We start from the raw sequence: 8173 nt of genomic DNA, 5'->3' as shown, positions 1-8173 counted from the left end.
AATAACATTTGAGTGGCATACATCACATTTTGAAGACCTACTTGACCTACACATTAATACAGAAAAAGTTTAGCAAAATTTGTTGCAGACAACAGCTAGAGTAGCGATAAGATGTATAGAAAATAAACAATGTACCCATAAGAACTTGACCTTTGCAAGTTGAATGACAACAACAGGCTGCTCCACATAGCCAGAGGCTAGGAAATGATTTACTTGATTAACATAGTCTCCAAACAATGCACATTGCAGCGTAAGACTGAAACTCAAAACATGACAAAGAATGAAACAGAAAATAAGGAAAAAACATGATTAAAAAGTAATGAGAAAACACCAGAAATGACTGAATCAACATACTCTTTTAAAGTTAATTCCAGCACAATTATTTTCACAATTTTTCCCTCTTTTGCATATTCTTTTTCTTCTCCCACTGAAGTTAAAAGACCAATGACATCTAGCCCAAATAAACAAAACTTATTAAGTATTCAAAGGATTTATTAAAAAAAACTTGAATAAGAGAATAGTAAGATGATTTACATACTAACTAAAAAATCATAATCTTGGGTCATGTTCAGTAGATCAGAAAAAGGAAACATGTTGAAACAAGTCTTAGGGATAACATCTTCATCAACAGCTACAACAGTGGTTCGGTGAAGGAAAACCAATTTGAATTCATGAGAAGTTGCTCTATAACTACCATGATTTGACACAGCAGTAAAGTATGCCATTCTATAAACTTGACCTTCAACTATACGATCCATAAACCTATTAAGGAGTTGTTTCTTAACTGTAGCTTGAATTTTTCCACATTGGAATTACAACAAAAGAAAAAAATTAGATTAGTGAAGTAAATATTTTCAAGTTGAAAACTTAAAAAACAACAACTAACACAATATTTAAAAGAGAAGCTAATAGGGGGCTAACATGCTCATCAAGGAGGATCATCTCCATTGAGTTAGGAACCTCATGGTTACCAAAAGAGGGTACAACCCAAAGCCTTAGAACCCTAACTTTCAGTCTCCAAGCCTCTCTAGGAGGATGCATCTTAGAAATCACATCAAATGGAGGAGGCATTGCAGAAAAAAGAAAGGAGGTAAACAGAGTTGATGAAATAGATGAAGATGTAAACAAAGAAATTCTTAAATAGACAGAGCTTAGCAGGAAATAGAAGACAGCAGAATGCTTGTGTGTAACACCCTAACTACTAAAGCTCACGCTTCCGGCTGCGTTACTCTAATAGCTCGGACATTACGACAACTGTTATACTATTTAATACTAAAATATGAGCCTGTTTAAAACTTTAAACCGCAATACCACTCCAAGAATACTTTTGCCATACAACGTACATCTATACATTCAACACACTTACAACAACTCGCAAAGAGTACATACATATATATACATTTACATAAATAATATTACAAGCATTATCCAATACAGTGCCTATCCCTCTTACAAAATATATAGAGATAAAGGCGAGGGTACAATAAATAAAAATCTAAAGCAATACAGAGCATTTCAATAACTAAATAAACTCTTCGTGACTTCTGCTTCCAAATCCTCAAAGGGAAAAATTGTAGGGGGGTGAGAACGTCATCCTCGAAAGGGTTCTTAGTAGAGGGTTTTTGGAAATTACTGTAATAGGATACGTGAACATAAACCATACCAGTGATTAATAACCGTCTTATTCCTCTTTTCAAAAACAACAGTTTACAATAAAAGAGAAATCTAAAATCTTTTCTGAAAGAGGATACTGCTAATTTTAAACAAGGTTCAAAAGCCTTTCAAAAGGTTTATCTATGCTGAACCAAATTAGCCTTTCATATTTTTCCAAACCAGAAACACAAAATCGAAACCAACCATCGGTCTATCTCATTTCAATCATGGCCCTAGGCCCAAACAATCCAACAGCATCCAATCCACCACAATCCAACAAAGTTTCAGTCGCAAACACAAGTAGAAAGGTTCAAGCACAAACAAACAGTTACAGCAAGTAGAACAATTAGCAGTTAGTCACAAGTAATCACAAAGGCAAATCAAGTACAATATGCACACCCAAACAATGTCACATAGATGCATATGATGCATGCCTGTCCTAGTGGCTGATGATATCATCTGTCGGTTATATAGCCAATCCGACAAGTCCTGGTAGCTAACCATTGGACTGTCCCTCTGTCGTGCATCCCCAACTCGAGTTATTCTCGATCATCATCATGATCATAATCATAATCCATATCCAACACCCTCACTGGTGTATATTCACAGGGGCGAGCTCATCCGGGGCTTTCATAGTGCCCAGCCACCCTTACGACATAGGGTCAATAGAGTCTCGAGTCTCCACCTGGAGCACGTGGTGGCTTGTCACTGCTTTCTTCCAGGGAACTCGGGTCTCAGATAGTGGAAGTAAAAAATCACAATTATCAACATCTCAGCATATATGCATTCATTCTCAGCCATGGATCAACATCCATCTCAGCCATCCGGCTTAAATTCATAATTCATAGTTAGCCATATGGCTCATAACTCATTCGGCAATCAGCCATAATCCAATAGCATACACAGCCATTTCGGCTCATAACAAAATAGCACTTCCATCATTCAACATCATCAAATTCATAAAATCGGCATTTAAGCCATAAATCACTTTTTCTCAACTCATTTCACTTTGAAATCAAATTTCAACTCTTTTCAGCCTTGGCTTTAAAGATCTCATTTCTCAAGTCAGCTCAGGCTCATAAGCCACTTTTACTCAAAGTAAGTTCCCTTTTTAAAACAAATCCACCCTCGGCATTCTCTTTTTAAAACTTCCAAAACCATGGCAAGTTAAGGATATATTGTAAAATATTCAAAATCACCCATTCAACAATAAGATTTATAACAAAAGTTCCTCGGCAGAGTCCCAAGTCTTTAGGGGAGAACAACCTAACTTATTTCTTCAAAATTCACTTAAAATCTTTAAAACATTGGCTTCCTGATTTGAGTAATAAAATAGGATCTAAGCCAAACCGAGTCATGTAATCAATTACTCCTTTCAAAGCCATTTCCTTTACTTAAACGAAACCAGCTTCAATCCCATGATTAAATCTAAAGCGTTTCAAACTGCTAAGAGAATCATTTTTGTTGTATTAAACTAGAGTTCAAAGGATGCTCTGAAGCTTATTTGAAACGTCAGAATAATGAGGTTCATCAATCGAAATCCAAATCCTTTTAAAATCATGAAAACTCTTCCAAGGGACAATCTTTATGTTTAATAGAGAAAAACATAAACTCGTTTTACCTTTTAAAACAGCCTCAAAGAAAAATTCTCTTTCGAATGACTTGCACCCAAAGACATACTATTTTTCTTGGAAAATAAGGAGAAATCATAATTCTCTTTTCAATAATTCTTTCAAAGCGTAGCTTCATCGCTTTCATAATTGTTCTAAGTAAGGATAATAAAAAGAAAGCCCTAAATTCACAATCCTCCAAGTAAATAGGAAAGGCATTAAACTCACAATTTCCCCAAATAACATTTCAAATAAAGACTCGGATTTTATAGAAATTTCGGCAGCATCTCCCCTAAAACTTAGACTTTGCCACCCGGTTCGGGTTCCAACTAAACCATTCCACAATCTTATTCAACAGTTCAAAACCAGAAATCAATTCAAAAGCAAGCTAAATCTAACAATCATCTCATTTTCATATCTCAAGGAAACCGTTTCAAAATCAAACCATTATTAACCGATTAAACTCATTTCCAAAGCTTTAAAGGAATACTTCAGCAACAATCCGTTCATCAAAACCAAATAATAATCCATTCAAACATATAATTACATTCATCCAAGACAATCCACATCACATAAGGCTTATACAATCACCAAATGTACATTGTCTCACATCAGTATCCTTATGTAATAATTCTAATATATAAAATTTAGTTTTCGGGAAGCGCCCCTACCTCAAAATGCCAAAACCATAACCCAAACATCTTAGAATTTCTTTCGTCTCGACCCAAAATCAACAGTAGCTTCGAAGCACAGCCCTGCCACTTGCGCAATAGCATAAGCAGCTCTAAATCACAACATGTAACCCCGGTTACTAAATCCTAAGAACATTTATATCGAAAGGACTCTAACACATGTGCAATACACTAACTCGGGGACTTCTAAAATATACCTACTTACTGAAATGACAAAACAAGGCAGCTGCGAACTTCGAGCACGATATGCAAGCATGGATACACGACCCTAAGATAGAAGACACTGCAACACCTCAGCATAAGTTCACAGAGCAGTGACAAAAGGCTTTTCGAATCGAAAACGCTTACCAATACCTGATGACATGTCATCATGTCATGTTCTTCTATGCTTTTTCATGCAAGAAATTGATGATTAGTGCTTAAATACTGAATACTTTTGTGTTTAAATGGTATATTCTTTTGATCTTTTGATTTGATAAACTTTGTAGGAAATAAGTGGAAAAAGAAGCAAAATAGCACCAAATCAGCTCAAAAGAAGAAAAGAAGGATTTTGGTGTACACTTTGAAGTTTGAGCATGCTTTGGAACCTTAGGCCACGCTTTTAAAAGCGTGGCCCATGACCATGAAGCCTTGGCATTAGTAACATGATACATATGCATTAATGCTTATGCATGCTTTATCATGAATTAATAAATTTAAGCATGCATGCATTTAATTATTAATACCATCATGATGCATTATTAACGCATTGGCATTGAGAATGAATAAAATGAATGCATTACTAATTAAAGCCAATGCAAGCATGCATGTAATACATTATAAAAGCCAATTGGCAAAAGAACAAATCATGCTTCAACGTTAATGCATTGGAATTATTAATTAAAGTAAATGAAAGCATGCATGCATGAAATATTTAATTACTAATGCTAATTGAGAATGAATGAACCAAGGCGTTTAAAAGAATGAACGCTAACGTTGAGTAATTAGCATTATTAATTAAAGCCATGGAAGCATGCATGTAATATTATTATTGCCAAGGCATTAATGAAAGCATGCATTAGTGACATGAACCAAGACAGCAAGTGTTCATTAAAGTGAATGCTACACTCAATCAATTGAGCGTTTTCGGGCTTTTAAGCCTTGTGCCGTCCCACACACTAAGGGTGTCCAGAATTGTGAACGTAGCACTCAACAAAGGAGCCAACATTCAAAGAGTGAACGTAGCATTCACTATGGCAACGCTCGGTGAGGAGTAGAGCGCACCAACGCGCACGTGAAGAAGCATGCCTAATGAAGTGAACATAGCGTTTGTTTTATGCACGGAGCACTCCACTGGAAGAGGCACCAAGCAACCCTGACCCACTCTCAGTCAAGGCCAAACCAAAAGAGCCCACTCTAAGTGTAACTCTGGCTCAATTAATTCCAATTCAAGCCCATTGACACACCAAAGCAAGGAAAACCCATGGACATCACTCAAAAGCACAAGAAAAAGCTAGATTAGGAATTTCATTTAAATTGTAATTTGTTTTCAATTTCAATTTCATTTTCATTTTGTAAAGCCTATATAAAGAAATCAATTTCATTTCCTAAGTGAGGCTGGCTCTGCTAGAGAGCAATAGGAGTAGGAGTCAGATAGAATAGAAAGCTCTCTTTGATACACTTTAATTTTTCTGCATTCTTACATTTCAGTGTTGCAATTCAATTTAGCTTATGCAAATTTCAGTTCCTGATAATCTTCTTCTGCAAGTTTTCCTTTCTGCAACTTTATATTTGAGTTTGCTGTGAGCTTGATTTATATTTTCTGCAAATCTACATCTTCTGCAATTGTTCTAAATTCTGATTTATAACTTCAATTAAATTCCCAGCACCCAATTCCCTTTATAGTTATTGCAATTTACCTTTCTTGCTCTTTAAGCTTCTGCAATTTACATTCTGCACTTTATTTTAACTACAATTTACTTTCTGCAACTTTAAATTTCTTGTCATTTACATTCTGTTGCTTCAATTTTCATTCAATTCACCAATGTTAGCTTGACTAAACTAATCACCTCACTAAAGTTTCTTGATCCAACAATCCCTATGGGATCGACCTTACTCTTGTGAGTTATTACTACTTGATGCGACCCGGTACACTTGCCGGTGAGTTTGTGTGGAAATTTAATTTTCACCCATCAAGTTTTTGGCACTGTTGCCAGGGATTAGTTTAGATCGACAATGATTAAGTGGGTGAGAGGTCTAGATTAAGTATTTTCTTTGTTTTTGTCCTTTTTAATTTTCTGTTTTCTGCTGAAACCAAGGTGTTTATGTTTTTGCCTCACTAAGCAAATTTAATCTTAGACATGAATTTCGATTTTAATTGGTGATGTGTTTTACAAAATTCAAATGGAGTTCAACTCATATTATAATCAAACAGATTTTATGGGATATTACCCACCATCACCAATCTCTAATGGTGGCTGGGAGTATCACCAAGAATCAACAGACTCTGAGCAACCCAATCAATGGGGATATGCTTCAGAAAATGATCAAGACAATTTCATGAGATATTGCCCACCACCACAAAATAATTTAGATCATTATCCTCATGGTGATTGGGAATATCAACAAGGAATGAGGGAGTATGAACAATCAAGTGAAATGAATTACTTCCCAGAGCCACAAAGTGACTCATATTGTTATGACACTGACATAAATTATGGCTGGAAAGGGATTGCAATGATTCACATTCTAATCATTCAAAGGCATTATCACTTGATTATGCTATCAGTACATGCTTGGAAGAATGTTCCTCCATGCCACAAAATAATCCACACTATGATGAATTCAATAATCACTCAAATTGTGGGTGGGAGGATCAAAACCAAACAGCATTCAATAGTTCATACCCCACTCATCAAGAAACATCATTACTGGAGTGTGCTTTCAATAAATTCATGCAAGATTGTCCCCCAATGCAACAAGATGATCCACACTGTGATGAATTCAACAATTCTTCAAGTTGTGATTGGGAGGATCAAAATCAGAGAGCACTCAATGTGTCATACTCCATTAATCAAGAGCCATCATCACTTGAGAAAACCTTCAATTCATTTATGCAAACTTGTCCAACCTCACCTCACAGCTCCTCATTTGAAAATTCTTCCTCACTTGATTATGCCGCAACACAAAGTCTCCTCCAAGATCCATACAATTCAATCCACCAACCACAAAATTTATTCCACAATTCACAAGATTCATTCGATACCACTCAAAACAACCTCACCACAACACATCCATATGCATAAAATTTCTCTCAACCTTCATCTTTTGAGCTAGTAGCTGAGGATCCCCTTCAAAAGTCCAGAAAATTATTGGAAGGGCTAGAACAATCCTGGAGAGAACAAGAAATTCAACTCCAAAGGATGGATGAGCACTTGGAGAAAATAAGGAAACACTTAGAACTGCTAAGCAAGGAAGATGAAGACCAATTGGTGGATGTGAAGGAGGAAAATGAGGAACAAGAAGAAGAGGTCTCTGTGTCAAGTGAATTTTCAGTAAAGAAGGAAGAGGTAGTAGAGGTAATTAAACCTGAGGTTGCATATCTACAAAAGCCACTTGAGATGACAAGAGAACATGAAAACTCACAACCCTCACAAACTTCCCTGAACCAAAATGTCTCAGCACTTGAATCCATGATTGAAAGATATGAAGAGGAGATGAAGAAATATTAGGAAGATCAACAAACCTCCTCCATAAAAGTGCTATTAAACCAGATGATGAGTGAAAATGAGGAAGACAATCAAGGAAGTTCATACTCAAGTGAGGCAGAAAGTTGCATAGAGGAATAGCTCATGGAACCACCAATTCAAGAGGCTTTTGATGAAGATAAAGTTCCAACAATGACACATCAACCATGTCTTGATATCCAAGGAGTGAAGGCAACCAACAAGAACATCGAAGAGAGGATTGTGACTAAGGTACCAAGGACAACATTCAATAAAAGATCAACGGCAAATAATTCTCCCCCTGATCCAGCAAGCAAGTTAAATTCAGCAAATAACAAAAGGAACCTTGCTGAGGAGAGGCCAAGATAGGGGACACTAGCTGGTTCATCTCTCCCCTTGAGGTCATTCCTCTTAACAAACTGGAAGAAGAGAAAGAAAGTGAAGAACAACATGTCAAGCTAATGACACTAAAAGAGCGCTTGTTGGGAGGCAACCCAACCGTAAGTAACATTTC

The sequence above is a fragment of the Arachis hypogaea genome, chromosome 17 (assembly GCF_003086295.3).
Source record: "Arachis hypogaea cultivar Tifrunner chromosome 17, arahy.Tifrunner.gnm2.J5K5, whole genome shotgun sequence".
Classification (NCBI taxonomy): Eukaryota; Viridiplantae; Streptophyta; class Magnoliopsida; order Fabales; family Fabaceae; genus Arachis; species Arachis hypogaea.
This window is presented reverse-complemented; position numbering follows the sequence as displayed.